General features: G+C 36.9%; 1 long non-coding RNA gene across 1 annotated transcript in view; it reads left to right on the top strand.

Moving 5' to 3' along the window:
* Positions 1 to 5,455: 5,455 nt before the first annotated feature.
* LOC121314814 overlaps positions 5,456 to 19,158 on the top strand; it is a 30,683-nt gene continuing 16,980 nt past the window's right edge. The window contains exons 1-2 of the long non-coding RNA XR_005950161.1: positions 5,456 to 5,559; positions 18,632 to 18,732. This is a non-coding gene — a long non-coding RNA (uncharacterized LOC121314814). The remainder of the gene's footprint in view (positions 5,560 to 18,631; positions 18,733 to 19,158) is intronic.

Raw genomic sequence — 19,158 nt, 5'->3', positions numbered from 1 at the left:
ACAGTGGCTTTTGGGGCTTGGGTGTAGGCAACTCGTTAAAATTAGACAAAAAGGGTAAGGGCAAGTCATATATCAGAAAAATAACCCGGTGGTTGCCATCTTTGAAGTTGTCAGGGAATGCCCGACCTGTGCAGAAGCCCTGACAGGAATCATTTGTCACTGTTTGGGGCTGCCTTAAAAGAGGCAGACTTATTCAGTGCACGCGAAAGGATCCCAGAGGAACCCATGCTAGCCGCCTGGTTCTGCTTTAACACAGAGTCCTGGCCTTTGGGAATGGAACAAGTGTAGAACTCTAATTAGCCAATGGCTGCAAAGACTAATCGCACTCCAGAACTGCTGGGGGGCAGGTCCTGATTTGCTTTCCTGCTGTGTCACCACCATTTAGGAATTTAATAATACATGTTCTCCTTCAAACAGTGACTGTTTAGCTATAGGATTTTTTTTTATGGTCCAAACAAAAACCTCCTCATGCAGATGATGTTTGTGACATTTGCGTTTCTGCTTTTCTTATCAGCCAGGTCCAATTTTTTTTTATTCTCAACCGAGCACAATTAATATCTGTCAAACAAAATAAATTACTCTGCTCCTAAAAAAAAAATACTTACCCCCCCAACTGCTGTTTGAATGAGCCACAATTATGCATTATGCTATATAATAGTTGCTTTATATGCAAGGATGAGCACGTTCATTTAATCTCACTGCTTTAGTGCTCTGTATTGGTCTGTTTTGTGTTACCTAGAGAATTATAAAATTCCATAATAAAACTTATCAGTTCTTTTGTTGATTAACAGCTTCTTTTATAATTCAGTCAATGTAATAAACTGCAAGAAAACAGATGTTATCTTTTTATACACCCAAATAGCAGGAAATAAACTATGTATGGTTTCTTTCCATAATCAGGCTGGAATAACAAAGCATTTGTTGTCTTGTTTGCTTTTTACATGAATATTGCTATCATATGAAATTGTATTATTTTCTGTGATGTAAATATAAACACTGCTTCATTATTTATACTTCACTTTACAGTTATTTAAAATAAGTAGAATACATTCAGGTGATTATAAACAATTGTTTAAATCCATTTTGTTAGCCTTGCTTAACACATATTAAGATCCATGAACATTAAGATCTTATAGTTTTACTTACGTCAAATATATTTTAATAGGATATACTGTACTTCCAGCATGGTGCCACCAAGACTAGTCTAAGGCATGCACAATTCAGAACAGAGATGTTTGGATATATTTTTTTTCTTCTCTGAAATTGTAGTTATCCTTATTTAATGTTATAATTACAATATCTTTCCATAATTAAAACTGCATGCATTTTCAGAATTCTTATAGCAAATTTACAGTAACACAAAACAAGAACTACTAAAATGGTATTTTGATGAGCATTACTATCGTATGAATTTCAATGCAGAAAGGAATCCCTGGCAGAAAATGCATTAACCGAAATTGGTGAATTCTGTATTTTCACTTCGACAAACTTGAAAGTCAAATCAACTCTGTTCTGGCAGCTTGTGAATTGAAGTGTCTCAGCTTGTTACAATCCATGGACTTGATCTAAACAAATGTATGGTATTATCGGGCACAGACACTCAGATGAATAATTTCTGTGACCGCAAATCTAGTGACATGAACTTGCTTACCTTATTTAAAAAAAAAATTAAAAAAAACACTCACACACATCCTTCCATTTCAGGCCAGCAAGCAATTGAGACAAATGGTTGTAAAATATCTGATAGTTTAACTTTCATGAATAACCATCCATGTTTGGTTTGTATGCTCTTCTGGCTAGGGTTTAAAAGCGGTACAAGCATGCAGGCCCACAGGAACTCTACTTGTGTGTGTGTGTGTGCATCCCTTTAAAAGTCAAGCCCTTCATGGCTAAATGGTGATTTTTGCACACAGCATTTGCAGATATGTTTTGTCTGAGAAAACTGGTAGGATATTCTGTTGTCATATATTTTGTAGTATATATTTCAGTCTGTTAAAGACTTGTAATCATACATAAAGACTTGCATTTACCTTAACCAGAACCAACATTCCAATGTATATTGGGAAGGGGTAGTGCTTCCAAATATATTCAAGCTCATAGCCATGCCCCCACTGTACAGTAAGCAAACCCTACCTTCCTGTATGGTAATACTGGCTGGAGGGTAGTGTTGTACAGGGTATATCTGCATAAATCTCCCAAATGAGTTTAGGAGATGCTGATCCCAAACAGTATAGAGAGGGTTTGCATAGTGTAGTGGGTTCCTGCAGTGGGACATCTCTTAGTGAGACCAATGCTCGCCTTGTTGCAAGCTATTAGTATTTTTAGCTTTGTTTTGTTTTCTTTATCTGCGTGCCTATGCGGCATGTGAGCACCCAATGCTCTGTGTCTGCCTCATTATTCAGTGACAACCCACACACGTAACAAATCCCCCTGTTACAATATGTAAAACCATTCAATGTACTAAAAATCGATGGTGTTGTAACTGTAAATAAGAACTAGGAAATCAAGATTACGCCCTTGAACCATGCTTATAATAATTTGCTGCAGCCTTGTGAATATAATTTTATACTTATCTGTTCTTAATTGTTTTATATTATGGCTGTGCGAAAACAGATGTGTTCTGTTGTGAGATTTGAACCAGAATTGATATTGTTTAAACTCCCATTTGTTTTTTTTTGAGTGATGTAGGGGTACTGATTTAATGATCTACATATGACATGTTCTATTGAGGCCGCTTTGAGGTTTTAAGAAGTCACCAGGAATCACTGAAACAGAAAATGATTTCAAAACATTAAGAATATTTCAAAAACAGAGAGTGCTACACTTACTACTTAGTACAGAACTACTGCATTGCCACCCAAACAAACCAGATTGAGCTACAATATAAGGGGATACATATTTCAAGTATTTTCTGTGAATCATCAAAAATGGTAATCTTCCATCAGTTGAATTAAAAAAAATAGGTAGGATATTTTGGGGGGCTGTAAATATTATGTTGTAAGAATCAGTTTAACACAAGAAGCATATGCCTTGAATGCTTTTGAGTAAATCAATAAAGATGAAAATGTATGGATGTAATCTACCACATACTGTAAACCAATGTCGCAAAGTTTTATTTGATTATTTTGCTATATGTGCATATTGTGATTAGCCTGTAACTGAGTGACCATTTCATGTCATAAAATGGAAATAATCTTAGCTGCCTCAATAATTAAAAATTACGATCACAGTGGAAATGTACATCTTCACAAATGTTTAATGCATTTTTTTATTGTACTGTCATGTAAACTTTGTGAGGCTATAACATTTCCATGTTTAAATTGTTTATACCTTTTAGCTAATTACATATGTGTTGTTTTTACTGTCTGCAGCATACCCTTGCTTGGTATTATGTGTAACTTGTTTCCTTAGGGGTGATACATTATTTACAATTCCTGCAAAATGCCTAGAAAAGTGGAAGCTTTTTATTTTTATTTTCTCCAAACAGCAGGACATGGAAATAGAGCCATCACGTAAAAATGAAATGACTGCTCCTCATCAGTGTATTGCAAGCATAGTCACATGGTGGCACCCCAGTGAACTCTAGCGTCGTTATATTTTATTTCCTGGAGATAATTCAATTAATGTCTCTTCATAAAGTTTGATATTGCTCTTTTTACAATGTTAATTGCATAATGGGTTTCCATAGCATACTGCATTTATTGCTTTTGTTTTGTTTCTAGCTAATATATCAGGGAAAAAAGTGACTTGGATTAGTGTGGCAAGTTGCACAACTTTCAATTCGATTTCCTTTAGAGAACCTTACCCTTGACACCATTGGAAAAGTTAAGTTCTGTGTTTGGTTTTCAGGCTTTTAACCAGTTTTAAATAACTAATAAACAAAGCAGAGTTGATGTTATGGCCAGCAAAAACATTCACTGCATTCACATGTCAATATTGTCAATAATCTTTGGTTGAATAAAGAATTTGGGCTCTGTTTGTGAATTGCTCGATCTAAATTTTATTGAAAGAACACAGTGAAATCTGAGCATCTGTACAAAACATATACAGATAACTGAATTTCAATTCCAGTACAAGGGCAGTTACTGTAAAGACATTTGTCCACATTGCCTTGCTGATGTAGATGGGTAAACAAAGGCTGGGACATCATTAACTCTTTACCGTGTGGTTCTGGGCAGAGCTCCCGATGTCAAATATATTCTCACTGATCCAGAGGGATCCTGCCTTCAATACATGGTGCTAACAGACTTAATCCAGTAAGTCCGATCTACCGTATTAAAGAGTAAGTAGCGGGGTTCCAAAAATATAGTTTAAATGTCTGCACGAGTTACTACTACTGTTTAAAGCCGTAGTTGTATTTCTGTTCTTTTCTTTGTTAACATCCTGACAACTTTTTACACTTATAACTTTAAAGTCTATTTCAAAGCTCTTTTCAAAATGTCAGCTCTAGTGCACTGGGATTTGAGAACTGTCCTCTAAGTCACTGCAGGAATAAAAAAAACAAAAACAAAACCATAACAGCAAGTACTCTGGCTTTTCTGTTCCGGACCACAATGTGGGTAACAATCCTTACACTGCCAGGAACCCCACTACTTACTCTTTAGGTATTACCATCACTTTGTAGCTCTCCCATATTCCACATGTTTTTATAGATTTTGTTAACCAAAACATGTTGCAGTTTCCATGAAGGAACGCAGCTGACAAAGTTGCTTCTGGTAGTGTGAGTTTTTATAAAAAAGTAACTCAGAAAGTTGTGTTCTTAGATGTGACTCTTCCAGAGCATCTTTTTAGATATCTATTTCTCCAGATTATTATTATTATTATTATTATTATTATTATTATTATTATAAATGACGCCTTATACATTTGCCACTTATTTTCTTTTACAGAAGCATCTTGGAAATGGTGTACACTCTGGGGAACATTATAAAGTACTTCAGAAACCATACAAACCTTTTGCTTTTTTGTTCAACACAATATTTCCTTTTTATTGTTTTTAATGTAAAGTATTTTTTATTATGTGCTCTGCTTAGAGATACATGTATAACATGTTTTTATAAGCAATAATGGACAATACTCTCAATTATTTTCTCAAAATAAATATTTATAAATAAAATAATAGTTACTCAATAAGAGTAATTATTTAATAATAAGGAAAAAAACTTTAGTTCATGAAATAGTATCTGCTTATATCCGCTTGTTTCTTGATATATATATATATATATATATATATATATATATATATATATATATATATATATATAAACACATGAGACAGAATACTCTAATATAACTGTCAAATGCATTGGATTTACAGTGTTTTTCCATGTCTTTTTTGCCATTCTTACAAATTTCTCTAAAGCAAGCTATGATGTCTTTTCTCGCCACGCTGCCAAAACGCTTCTCCACACTTTAGACTCTAATGCCCCTTGTACACAAGCACATCCGAGCCGAGCTGGTGCACAGCTAGGGTACTTCGAGTTGCTTTTACACCGAAGAGCCGAGCCAACTGAATGTCGTCACGCGTAATGAACATGCCGAGTCGCAGAGAATAGAGAGGTAATGTTTTTTTTTTGCCCTCATTCAAACATTTACATGCAGTATGAACTTTCTAGCCTAAAATTAGTAGTAATGATAATAAAAAATAACCATGAAGTCATGCTTGAATATGTTGATTATTATAGCTCTTACAAAGATGGTCCGTAGTTTTCGGTGTTATTTTATTTACGATGAACTTATTTATAAAAATGCATTAAAGCCTTATGTTTTATCAATTGTAATTTAAAGGAGTTTATGTATTTCTGTTTAATACTTAACATAAGGGCCCAAGTTAAATCAAAACACTGACTCGGGCCGGAGTTTCACGGTACGAGTCGGCTCGGGTCAGGTATATTGGCAGGTAAAAGCACCCAACCCATGAGGGTCCCAGGCCCTGACGGGTCGGGTGTGCCAGTGTAAAAGGGGTATAAATGCCCCTCTCAGTGATGTCCAATGTTCATTGATATGTGTTTCAAGCCTGTACTGCAAAGTACGGTGGCCCTGTAGTGCGTTTTCTTTTTAGCATGTTTACACGGTTGCGGTCCTAGAAGCCCACTTTAGTATGATTGTGTTAATAATAATAATAATAATAATAATAATAATAATAATAATAATAATAATCTTTTTTTTTATAGCGCAATTCATGCAATATATCTCAAAGCGCTTTTCAGTTTAAAACAATACACAGTGATATTAAAAAAGCATTTACCCACACAATGGACACAAAGCAGGTTACACATTAAAACAAGGACACACAACACGTTTAGCCAAGAAACAGAGCATACACGCACCAGTACTGCACAACACATAAACAGCCAGCCCTATACAGACTCAAGTGCCATTTTAAAAAAAATGTGTTTTTAGTTGCTTTTTAAAAATATCAACAGTATTTGAGTCTTATTTTCTGTAGGAGAGCATTCCAGAGTTTGGGTGCATAGCAACTGAAGGCCCTCTCTCCCATAGACCGAAGCCTGGATTTTGGTACCTTTTAAAGGGTTAAAAAAAAATCAAACTCTCAAAAGATTCATGCATGAGTACTAATAGCTGCTTTTCCTATGTCTGACACATTTTTAATTGTTGATTTAATTCCTTCATATGACCTCTTGAAGCTGTCTAGCAGTGCAACATTGAAGTACAATATCTGCAAATATGTATTGATACATTTTCTTCACTAACAGCTTCAAATAAATTAGAAATAAAAAACTGAATACATCTTTACAATAATGTGTGTGCTTCAAATAGGAAAATGTGAGATCTAAGGAATAATGGCAATACATGTTTGGTAAGGTTTACTGGAATTATTTTGTTAGCACTTGTACGTTAACATTTATCTTGAAAGGTCTTTGAAAGTTATTCTTAACACAAGTTAACATATCTCTTTTCAATAGATAAAACATTGACAGGATAGTTGTGGCTTGTGACACAACAGTTTGATAGTTTTTATACCACCGTGTCAAACTAGATAAGTTTGCTACAGTACAGTAACCTGTCATGTATCCACCCGTCACATATCTGCCCTAACTTTTTATCCGCCTGTGGCAGGAAATGGCGTTGTAGTGACGTCAGACCAGAAGGACGATGAACAACAAAGGTATCTGCAATTTCAACAAAAAGAAGCGATGTGTGCCGTTTTTATTTTAAAGACAACAAAAATAAATAAAATATTTAAACAAAAGAAACACTGCTCACAGAGCACAAAAATAAAAGAGATAAACAAAAACAAATCATGAACACAATAACTGTTAAGGTCTGGGTGGGCAGTAGCCTTCACGGATCCTTTAAGCGTTTCTCTTCTCTTTTCTTCTCTTTTCTCTTCTCTCGTTCCGCCTCTCGAACACCCCACCCAGAGCAGGGAGAGCTGCAGGCTTAAATACAGTGGCCGAGGGGTTTAACTCGTTCGTAATTATTCTATTACCTCCTTGGCCACAATCTGCATGAGTTTATTAATATGTGTAACTGCCAGCTAGTTTACCAATGCACTAGCCGACAGCCACACATTAACACAAGGTTTTTAAATAAAACATACACCAAAACAATACCGCACGGCTACACCGTCATATATACAAATACAAAACAATAAACAAAACACACGGTTTGCCGTCATCTATAAATACACAAAATAAACACAATAAACAAATACAATAAATCATAATACATAAATAACACAGGGGCAGAGGGGGAGACCCCGTTCCAAAAATAAACAAAATGCATTCAACAGCAGGGCTTTCCTACCGCCCTGCTACACCGCCACTGAAAGTTTTTTTTTCATAAACCTATGCATTTTGCTACGGTGTAAAATTACCCGTCACTAATGTAAGTGTATACAGCACTGTGACAAGGCAGGAGCCCTGCACATGAATAGGGTTTTTTGTGTAAATGTATATTGTAAATAGTGTGTATTTATTGTAATTAACCTGACGCTCCTGGGAGAGCCTGTCTGTTGTATGTGATTACCAGGTGTGGAACTAAATCAGCAGACCTGTATTCCAGCGAGCGTCAGGTATAGAAAGGTTCCATTTATTAACCTCAGGGCTGCTGCAAAACCAAACCTAACTGGGCTAAAAAAGCTGAAATTTGCAGAAGTGTGTGTGTGTGTGTGTGTTTGTGAGTGAGTGAGAACTAGAACTAGGGTTGGATACCGAAGAGTAAGCAAGTCGAAACAGCCGACAGCCGGGCGAATAGCTGGAGTTTGCTTATTATTGAGTCCCACCAAAGTTTTTGTACACTGTGTTGTATGTGCCCCATTCGCTGGTAGGGTCACGTTAGCTGTTCAGTGTCGCCTGCGGGTCGTATCACCTTCAGCCTCCATCTCTATCTCCTGTCTGTCACTCAGCAGCGAATGCACCCACACGACAGACAGCTACCCTGTCACAAGCATTAATACCCTGTATCTTTCTAAACAAGGGATTTAGGGAAGCTCCCTAATAAAAGCTGAATCTCAAAAGAAATATTATATGAATATAGTAATTGTTACAGCTGTGTATAATGGTATTTAAAAAATAATTAATTTATCAGACGATTTACATATCCACCCTTACTCCTCGGCCACCATCGCCGCTCCACCTGTGCGTGCCTTTAAGACGAGTTGCATCATGAGAATCTGCATCCTTTTTACATCAGCCTTTTCCATAGCTGCGTTTGTTGTTCTTAAAAATAAACAAATAATAATAATTATACCATTGCTGTAGTATTCGCTTTGCCGGTGAAGATTGATATTGGGGCTAGCAGTGGGGGAACTCTTTTCTCTGCTCATAATCTTGTTTTTGAGTAAGCCTGGGTTCAAGCCTGGTGGTTCTCTGCTGCTCAGGCATAGCAGACCCCAGATTACCCCACATGGTTGATCTGTCCTTTCCTGCGCACTGAGTGGGACTCGTTCCACTCAGCGCAGCACTACATTGTCAAGTCTTGTGCTGTTCATGCTGAGCCTGTGACCCGATACGATAGCAATGTCGAAATGGATATCTGCACTGCTTATGACTTGGCTGGATGCCACCAGAGAAACAGACTGGTCACTTGATCAGTCCTTGCAACATTATGGGCCATGATACAAAGGGCTTCAGTAGGAGACAATGCTGCTGTATGGTCAACACCCCACACCTTTACCAGGTTCTATCAACTCAATGACCTCTGTTTTGGAGAACCATGGTTAAGATAATTAACCTTATGTTTTTTTTTACTTCTCTGTTTTGTCATGTACTGTAGCTATTATGTCTTCAGATGACCTGCCATTGGCGTTTATTAAAATATTCAAACTGACTGTTCAATGAACAGCCTTATGAACTAGTATGCAATGTCATTTAATTGTTTTCTGTTGAATAATTAATAAATAACTTAAGGCACTGGATATCACTCTCGGTTTTTCAATTTTTTTTTTTTTTTGAAAACACAGATTTAAATGCTACCGGAGTTTAGCATAAAGACATATGGGTCTTGTTTTTTTTTTTTTGTTTGTTTTGTCAAGACTTGATGTAATACTTGAATGCCCCCTGGGTCTAAACACTGGTGATTGTTGGAGTCAAGTCCCTGGGACATTGTTATTCTAAATTAAGATGCTGTCCTGGCAAATTATTACATAAATACACATTTTTTTTTTACTTTTTTTTTCTGAAATATTTATTTGTCTCCAATTTTTTTACCCCAGTTTTCTCCTCAATTTACCGTTCACAATTGTTATCTGTATCCTTGGCGTCCTCCGAAACGTGCTCCTGCCAGACCGTCATTTTTCTCACTGCAGATCCACAGCGAGGCCACCAGACCTATTGTGCCGGAGGACAACACAGATCTGGAGGCTCCACTGCAGAACCACAGGCGCCCTATCAGCCACAATGGTTGCTGATGCGCGGTGAGCCGTGGATTCCCCTGCCGACCTACGCCCTCCCTACCCAGGCAGCGCTCGGCCAGTTGTGCGCCACCGCCTGGGAGCTCCCGGTCACGGTCGGCTGTGACATAGCCTGAACTCGAACCAGCGATCCCCGGGCTATAGGGCGCATCCGCATGGAGCACCTTTTCTGGATGCGGCACTCAGGAGCTCCATAATACTTTTATTTACGTATTGCATCACAAAAACCAGAGTAAATATACTATAACAAATTGCTTAAATAACAAAGTTTTAATGCAGACACACATGCATAAAACACAGAGTCTGGTATGAGTTATAGGTTGCAATATTGTCCATCAATAATGTAAGAATTTCAAAACTGTGTTACTTTAGTATTTCAAGTATGAGCATGAAGTATGAAGTGAATAGAAAAAAAAAAAACATCCACTGCGACCCCCAGACAGAATGATCCATTTAGAGGATACCAGCATTGCAGGAACACCACCTCAGGACAACAATAAACTCTCCTCTTTGTAAATGTACTAGTCCTGCTTCAATGTCAATTTTTTTTTTTACAATTTGTTTGGCAGGACATTACCTTTGATAATTCTTTATTGTTACAGTGTCGTGTGCTGATGATCATTTTTCAGTGCTTGTATTTTAATGTGCTGATGATTTAAAAAAAAAAAAAGAGTAAAATGCCTACAGTTAATCTTTATACCAGTAAGATGATAGCTAGTTTGTAATCAAAGGAGAAGATTAATTTGAAGGGCATTTTTTTTGTACTCATGAAAGTAGATATATCCTGGGAATTAATCTCTGCATAATGTCACCAAATTTACAAATAAATCTACATTTCAGTTGGTGTACCTACAGGAAGCAGTGTAAATTCATGGATTTACAGGTCAAATTTTATTTCATGGTTCATGAGAAAGCCAGGAAGAGACTTAAATTATCCTATAAGTCATTGTACGCTGTACACGTGGCTGTATTTAAAAACTGGAATTTTGTTTCTCTTTGATGATTGGTTTTTGGATTAATAAAAAGAAAAAAAAAGATGTTTTTAAGAGATAATTATTCATGAATGTCACTTATCTTCATTTGTAAACGTTTTGCTGCTTTCCTCATCCATAGTTTACTGCATGAAACACAGAGGAGTGCTAACACAAACGATTCAACTTCTCTGTGTGAATACTAGCTAATTCAAGACAGGCTGCTTTCTTTTTACCATAACCCTGAAACATAAGCAGTCATGACTGGGTTGAAGTGTTTATAGTGGCACCTCATTATCTTTATGAGAGAAAACTGTGTTGTACAATTGATTATTCTTTTTTTTTTTCTGCGGTTCCTGATTCCCCATAATAGAAATCATATTTGACTATGATATAGTATAAGATGCAGGTGGAACCACCAGTGCTGGCAAATGTACCTCAGAATATATTAATCTACACCGTATCGTTTAGGGTTTTCTTCCTTTGTTTAATTAGCCCTTTGCAAGGGCCTGATTTACAAAGAATGCATTAATAGTAGCTCTTAACTATTTACCTAATAGGTTTGACAATGGGATTAAAAACAGCACCTGCTTTAACAGATACTCAAAGAGAGTAGCAGATAGTCTCTGGTAATGGCCTAAAGAGTTTCTGGTTCAGTTCCAGACTTCCGATGAGAATAATACTTTTTATGCAGTTCATCTACTGCTAAAGTAAGTGTCTACTAAGCAGACATTTTTAGATGTTTTGTACATTTTCAAATAGTTATGGCATGTCATGATGGCAAAATTGCCAGGGTTTGTAGAACAGATATTCTTATGGTTGGCAGAATCCTGAGAGATAATATTATGTTGTCTCAACAGCTTGCTATGACTGTCTCAAACAGAAAGCTTCATGAATTGAAGACCATTCTTTTATAGGTTAGGAAGAATCATTTAAATAAATGCTTTGTGTTAAAAATATACATTGATAGCAGCGTGAGCATGTGATGCACAGCAGCCATTATCACAAAACGTACTATCCGAATCCAGACCCAGTGTACACCACAGTAACAAGATACACATTTGTTTCAGTAATCAAGGTTCTTTCTGAGGGCAGCAGGCCAAGTGCTCTAAAACTAAACTATGGCAACATGAGGAATGCACTGGTTATAGTGGGCATACTAGCTGTGCTTGATCTGTGTCCCAAGCACATCATAATTTGGGTTAGACAACAGTTTTCCGTTCTGCTACTTATTTTGCTGTTTTGGAGCGTTCATCCCAGTGGGGTGTCCCAAGGTAGCACTAATCAATTTTGTTAATTAATCAACTCAGGGTTTGAAATCACAGTCTAAATGGATTAGTTAAAAAAAAAAAAATCACCAGATTTTGCTGTCTGTCAAGGTACCTTAACATAATTAGTTGAGATATAATGCCAGATGTTGATTTCAGTGGAGACTACAAATATAAATATCATATTGCCATATGTGTATTGTGGTTGAGTTATTTTGGAATTGGTTTTCAAGAGCATTAGCTAATGTTTCTATAAATAAGCTCAGGATCATTAGTTTTAAATGGAGTAAACAAGGTGGTACCATTGCAAATGTTAATAAATGGGGCAGTGTCAGCCAAATCATTTATTACATGTCAAGATGAATATATCTGAATTTACTTCAAATAAAAACAAACTATCCTGATTTGACATCATTATTCTAAAGAAATTGACCTTAAACAGTTTATTGTTACCCTTTGAATTGGGGCTAATGGTATAGTATTTGTGGAGGACATTCAAATGGAATTTGTTTTTTCAAAGACAACATAACACAATTATAACAAGGTTAATAGAGATTTCAACACACGTGCAAATAGGTAAAGCAAGTAGAACCGAAAGCGGCACAGAATCGTTACTAGCAACGGCTATTGGTTAAACATCAGGTAAAGATACCTTATTGTACATATACGGTACTGTAGAATAAAATAGATGTCAGGGAGTGTATTGTGAATTATAACATTGAACCCTTCCTGTTATTTTGTATCTCTATATTATAAAGCAATAACATTTATAGATATCGGTTGTTTTCACAAACCCCTAATTGTGCACTACTTAATGTTACCTTAGGTAAGGTAGTCCACGATAAGTGCTAATAAGTCCATACGCATGTGGTAGTCCTAGAATGTTTTTTTTTTTTTTTTTATCTTGTGCCTGTGTCTGGCAGGTTTATATTATTCAAACAGAATTTATTATATTGTATTTTTTACAGAGAGCTCACAGGTGTGATTCTTTAGTCACTGGTCCTCGATGTAATGAAACATGGAAGGTGACATTTTTTGCACGTGTTGGAGAAGGGTTCCATCGTCAAGATTTTTTTAATTTGTATGCATTATAAAAGGGACTTGCAACATCTCTATATGGATCCCACTTTTCAATTTGGTTTGGATGTTTTATTTCATAGCAGCTAAGACAAATGGACTGGCATAAACCATGTTACATGTTTTTTATCATGGTTAGTCCATGAACCATTAACATGACCAATGCTCAGTCATTCATTGTCTATGATGTACAGCCATGTAGTGAAACTCCACTGTCCAACAGTCATCATTATACTATTAATGATCATGAAATAACCATGGTCAGCAGGGGAACAATGGCTTACAGAATGTCTAAGTAATCTCCCTGTGTATTCGGACTACAGATCTTGTTTTGGTGTTTTCATACAATTTCCAATAAAGAGCAGTTCAAATATGATGTCCTCATTATTTTAATGTTTTACATTTTAAGTCAATAAACTGATACCAGATGGGGCTCCCGAGTGGTGTATCCAGTAAAGGCACTCCACCAAGAGTGCAAGATGCACCCTCTAGCATGGAGATCGCCAGCTGAAATCCGGGCTATTCCACTGCTGACCAGTTTGTGGTTCAGGTGCAGGTCAAAAGATTAAATTTTCAGGTCTGTAACCCTTTCCCAAATAATCTATTAGAAGGTAAATGTACTGCTATTGTCAGCACTAAAGCTGTGTTTTCGGTTTGTATTGCCGCTTGATTGATATGTTGCAAGATCCTTTTATCACATTTGCTTGGTGATATTAAAAATGTCGTGGACGAGGTGAGACAAAAGATAGCGCAGTGTTTATATCATAGTGGCTAATAGTGCGAGAGGTAAATCTGAAGTGTGGAATTATTTTGGAATCATGAAAATATTGAAAATATGACAGGATTCATTGCTTGTAAAACCTGTCATTATGTTTTTGTGTACAACAGCCACAAAACTGGTACATCTGTGTGAAAGCACAGGTGCAGCTTCCTTTCAACTGGTGGCACAAAAGGAACACAGGTACTTTATAGTAAAATAAGTAGAGGTAGTGAATATGTTACTATGTTAAATATATCCAGACCACTAGAGAAAGCTACCATGCTGTATAGCCTATTATATAAACTCAGTCTGTGGTGAATGGTAGGGATATCTTTGTGCACAGGCAGTAGGTAAAGGACAAACGCTTGCGGGTTTGGATCGGGTTGCAGGTCTCATTAAAGCAGGTTAGGTTGGGTCATGGTAAGAAGACGGTGCTGCAGGGGGTTGGTCGGGTCCATAATAGCGGTTCCGGGTTGGAAGTGGGTCTTAAAAATCGGGACCCGTGTAGGATTCTGCCAGGAGTTACTGAACTGACTCATACAATACCAAATGAATATCATAAATATTGTAAGCAACAGAAACATTGCCTGTGTCACACTCTGCTGCTCTCTGTGAATAAATCATTATGTTATGTCTGTATATATAAAAATACTGAAGCCGATGTATGCATAAAATGTGATATTGTAAAATGAACCTGATTCAATAGAAACATACACTGTTCCCTTTCAATCTGAAGACAACCACCAACCAATAATTTTGGGATATGCCTGCCACAGGTCAGGAATTTACTGACCATTTTATGTCAGAGCTGCCATCCTCAGTCCTGCTTCCCGAGGGAACAAACAGTCACTCCACAGAGCGCACTAACCTCTCCAGTTGCTGTGATTGAGTCTGTGTGAAAGAGCTCTCACTCTAGTTTTTCTGGAGTTCCTCTGCAATATTTATATTGCTGCAAGTCAGCTTGCCACTTCCCCGGAATCAGAAACTGTGCATCTGTAAACTGAGATATAAACTCTGTGCAACGCCACTTCGTTAAATATTTCTCTCTCTTTTCAACAGCCTGCATTGCTTTGCAATTGTAGTCTGCTTTCTAACTCTGCATCACCTGCTATTGTGTGTGTTTTTTCTCCTGCTAAAAAAAGTGACGTGCCCAGCTGTTGAGTCGACTCCGTCGGCTTGTCTGCTTGGTTCGTTGTCTGCTTGGTTCGCTTGGCTCTCTTGGCTAAAGAAATAAAAAAATAATATATATATATATATATATATATATATATATATATATATATATATATATATATATATATTTATTTATTTATTTTTTTTGCAGTTCTCCTGTCTGGCGTGGTGACTGTTCTACCCCACAGGGTGTGTGTGCGTTTGAGCCTGTACAGTCCATAGAGTTGAAGTAGCTCTCTCTATGAAGACAGCCTTTTTGTTAGCCATCAGTGAGCTATAGGCTCTGTCACTGCACAGCTCATGTATGGGACGATGGAAACAGGGTGTCATTACGTACGAACCGTGCTTTCCTCCATAAGGTGGTTATGGCTTTTCACTTAAACCAGTCAGTGGAACTAGAGGCTTTCCACCCCCCTCCGTTTTCTTCATGCATTGAAATGTTATGTTAGCAGAACGAGAGCTCTGCGTCAGTTTGACCAGCTCTTTGTTTGTCATAATGTAAGGACCCTGGGTCAAGCCCTCTTGAAGAGGCTGTCTCACTGGATTATGGACACAGTTACGACTGCATATACTAATGCTGGCCTACCCCCTACCTGGCTGGGTGGCTGCACACTGTACCCAAGGAGTGGCTATGTCATGGGCCTCTTTAGAGGAGCCTCATTGACTGATATATGTACTAGGCTCTATCAGCTTAATGTGGTAGATCCCTCTATGCCTTCATTAGGCACAAGGGTCCTTGAGGTTGCACACTTGCACCACAAACTCTAGTTTTTCAGTAGCAAGACATCCTTCGTCTGCTGTCTCTGCCCATGCTCCCTCGCAACGGATTTGGCATACTTTTCCCAAAAGTATTGGTTGGTGGTCGTCTTCGAATTGAAAGCAAATGTTAGGTTACGGATGTAACGTTGGTTCCCTGAAAGAGAGGACGACCACCAAACCTTGCGTGGTGACATAGGTTGCTTCCGCGGGTTCGATGCAAAAGAGGATGTGAGCTCCATGGACTGAGGGGCCTATCGGCAACTCTGACATAAAATGCTCAGTAAATACCTGACCTGTGGCAGGCATATCTCAAAAGTATTGGTTGGTGGTCATCTTCTCTTTCAGGGAACCAGGGTTACATCCATAACCTAACGTTTGTTAATAGCTACATTAAAGTGTCACTAAACAGGCTGAGGGTTTAAAACTCAACAGTTACTTCCTCTTCCGTTTTGCTTTGTTGCATTCCTACAATATCTTAGGCAACATAATTGTGATTGTTTTGTTATTTTTAACACATTTTGTCCCTGGTCATAAATCTGTTTTCGTATCACATTGGTTATGCATCGGGTCTTCCCGTCAAAATATCTTCTGAATTCACAACATCCAATCCAATCCGGGTCCAATCCAACCTTTAATTGCTTCCCGACTCATCTCCCAAAGTTCTGCATTCTGATTGGTTCATCTGTTCTACCTGCGCATTCCGGCATGGGTCTAGAGGCGCGCTGACACGTTTATGAATATGCATGACAGGCCCTGTATAATCACACCATCTGCTTTACAGATCCCTGCCCGGTTAGAGTTAAGATGCAAGGTATACAAGATATACAGAGGACGTACCATATGCATATTTATGTTTGTACCCTAAATGTGCATGACATTGTCACACACTTTATAACCTATGTTCTAGGCAGTGAAATCTGCTATCCTTTTAAACGCTGTTGTTGCTTCGCATTTGGAGTTCTCATTAAAGGCTATATTAGTGGTTCTTATTCCATTATTTATTTATTGCCATTATATGGGGCTTGTCTGATTTATAAAATGAAGTAGTGGTTTGGAATCATACTTCAACAACTTTCAAAGAAAACAACCAGTGGGTACAGTCAAAGGTCAAAAAATATATTAGGGAATTCAATTTGCTCTGAAGTTCTAAAACGATTAAAAGCTTGATGCTCCAAGCCAAAGCAACCGCTCTGGGTACAAAAAAGCAATTTTTAATACCTGGTATATTGTTCCTGTGTTTTTCATAAGAAAGACATGGCAAATGAATTTCTGTTGAAAAGATAACGACTTTCCAATGTAAATGAACATTCTGTGATGATACAGACTGCAATTTCTTTGAAAACTGTGCTAAAGAGAGACAGACACAGAGCACTCAGCCACCTTCAATGCTCACAGTAATCTATTGGATTTAATGAGCTAAAGATTTTCAAATTTTGTATTTAATTTGATTTAGCATTTTTATGAGGCTGCCTCGGTGGTAAATCACATTAGAAATGTTTATAGTCGTATTAACTTTCTTGCTTACACACAGTGCTTTAGACTACAGTTAATAAATGCAACCAATTTCCATAAAATATTCAGAGAAGTACATTATTGCAATGATTTTTCATCTTCATTGCTAAACTTCAATCAGTTTCACATCTGAAATGCATTAAATGCCTTGGTAAAATGTTATCATTTGGGCAGCAATATTTTTTTTTATAGTTGATTTAGGGAGGAAAGAGAGCTTATATGAGACACATTAATTCCTCTGCTTAATTATTTAAAATATATTGATTTACTAGTTCTTTGAATTTATAACACATTAAGCATTTAAAACGTTCATGTAATTTTCTTGTTTATCAGAGCATACAATAGGGTTTTGATGATAAAACTGAAATACCGACACTCTTTTGAAAAGCCTTGATTTCTGTGGTTGACAATAAAACATATTTGTGTGATTCATAATATTGTTGTGGAGCAATCTTTGACTTGTCAGTAATTTGTGGATTTAGGATAATTTTATACTGGACCTGAAAGAAAACAATTATATGAATGTATTTTGTTGATTATTTTACAGGGATACAAAATGTTTTCTTAAAGCTATATTATAACACCTAAAATAATGTAATACAACACAAGCCATTGCCAGTTGAGTATCTATTTGCCTTGATTTTTTTTTTTTAGTAAGGGAGTTTGTGTTTGAAACATTTCTAAATCTGTAGAATAAAGTGCATGCTTTATAAGTGTATTGAACTATTTGGATTGGTGCATCGAATCTCAATAAGAGACAAGAATAGGTTATTTAAAAAGTGGAAAAAAACAAAGGAAGTAATCCAGTTATTTTGACAAATGGATTATCTGTTTTTATTTATTTTATTTTAACTTGTTTGGGACACTGCATCGCTTTTTTTCATGGGCTGGTTAACAAGAAAAAACATTAGTTTTGGGATAGATGTGTGGCTCAGAAGCCTGGGGTGGTAGAATCCTCTATTATATAACTGCAGCTAAGCACTAGCTGGAAATCACTTGCTATGGGTTTTAGAACAAGCAAACATTTTGAAGCCAACTTGCATAACATAGGATTTCTTGTACTATAACTGTCTGTTCATCTTGATATACACAGTATAATAGATTCACCGGAAGTATTGGTTTGATATATTTGTTCATTGTGGAAACGATATTGTAATTCTCACTTTCCCCCACATACTGTCACTGTTGTACTGATTTCTATATATTCCACCCCTCTCTGTATTTCTTCCTGCAGAAGAGGGTGTGTTTAAGGCATACGAGGAGAATCCAGAGACAGGAGGAGCCGTGGAGGTTCAAGAAGATGAAGGCCTGCAAGTGGAGCTTCCAGTTGACCAGGTTAGCATTCATTAAAGTGAGGCCTGTGTTGAGATCCCCCCTTCTCAGGTCACGTGGACATCAGTCCAGATATATATATATATATATATATATATATATATATATATATATATATATATATATATATATATATAAAAACAACACAGTTTGTCACAATTTCTGCAAAAGGTCTAGGACTGAAACCATCGTAGTTACTACATTTTACAAAATGTTGGGAAAATGTATCAGTTATATGTAAGGGATAACACACGATAGGGCCTGGGTTGTGTTGCATTAACATTCTGCTTTGTGACTTCATACCAACAAAGCCGCATGGTAATGCAACACAACCCACAAGCCCTGGAGTGTGTTATCCTGCTTATAAAACGGACACAATAATACATAGAAAAAAGCAAACTTTATATATATATATATATATATATATAT

This window comes from Polyodon spathula, chromosome 4 (assembly GCF_017654505.1).
Source record: "Polyodon spathula isolate WHYD16114869_AA chromosome 4, ASM1765450v1, whole genome shotgun sequence".
Classification (NCBI taxonomy): Eukaryota; Metazoa; Chordata; class Actinopteri; order Acipenseriformes; family Polyodontidae; genus Polyodon; species Polyodon spathula.
The sequence above is the reverse complement of the archived record's forward strand: the minus strand, read 5'-3'. Positions and strand labels throughout refer to the sequence as shown.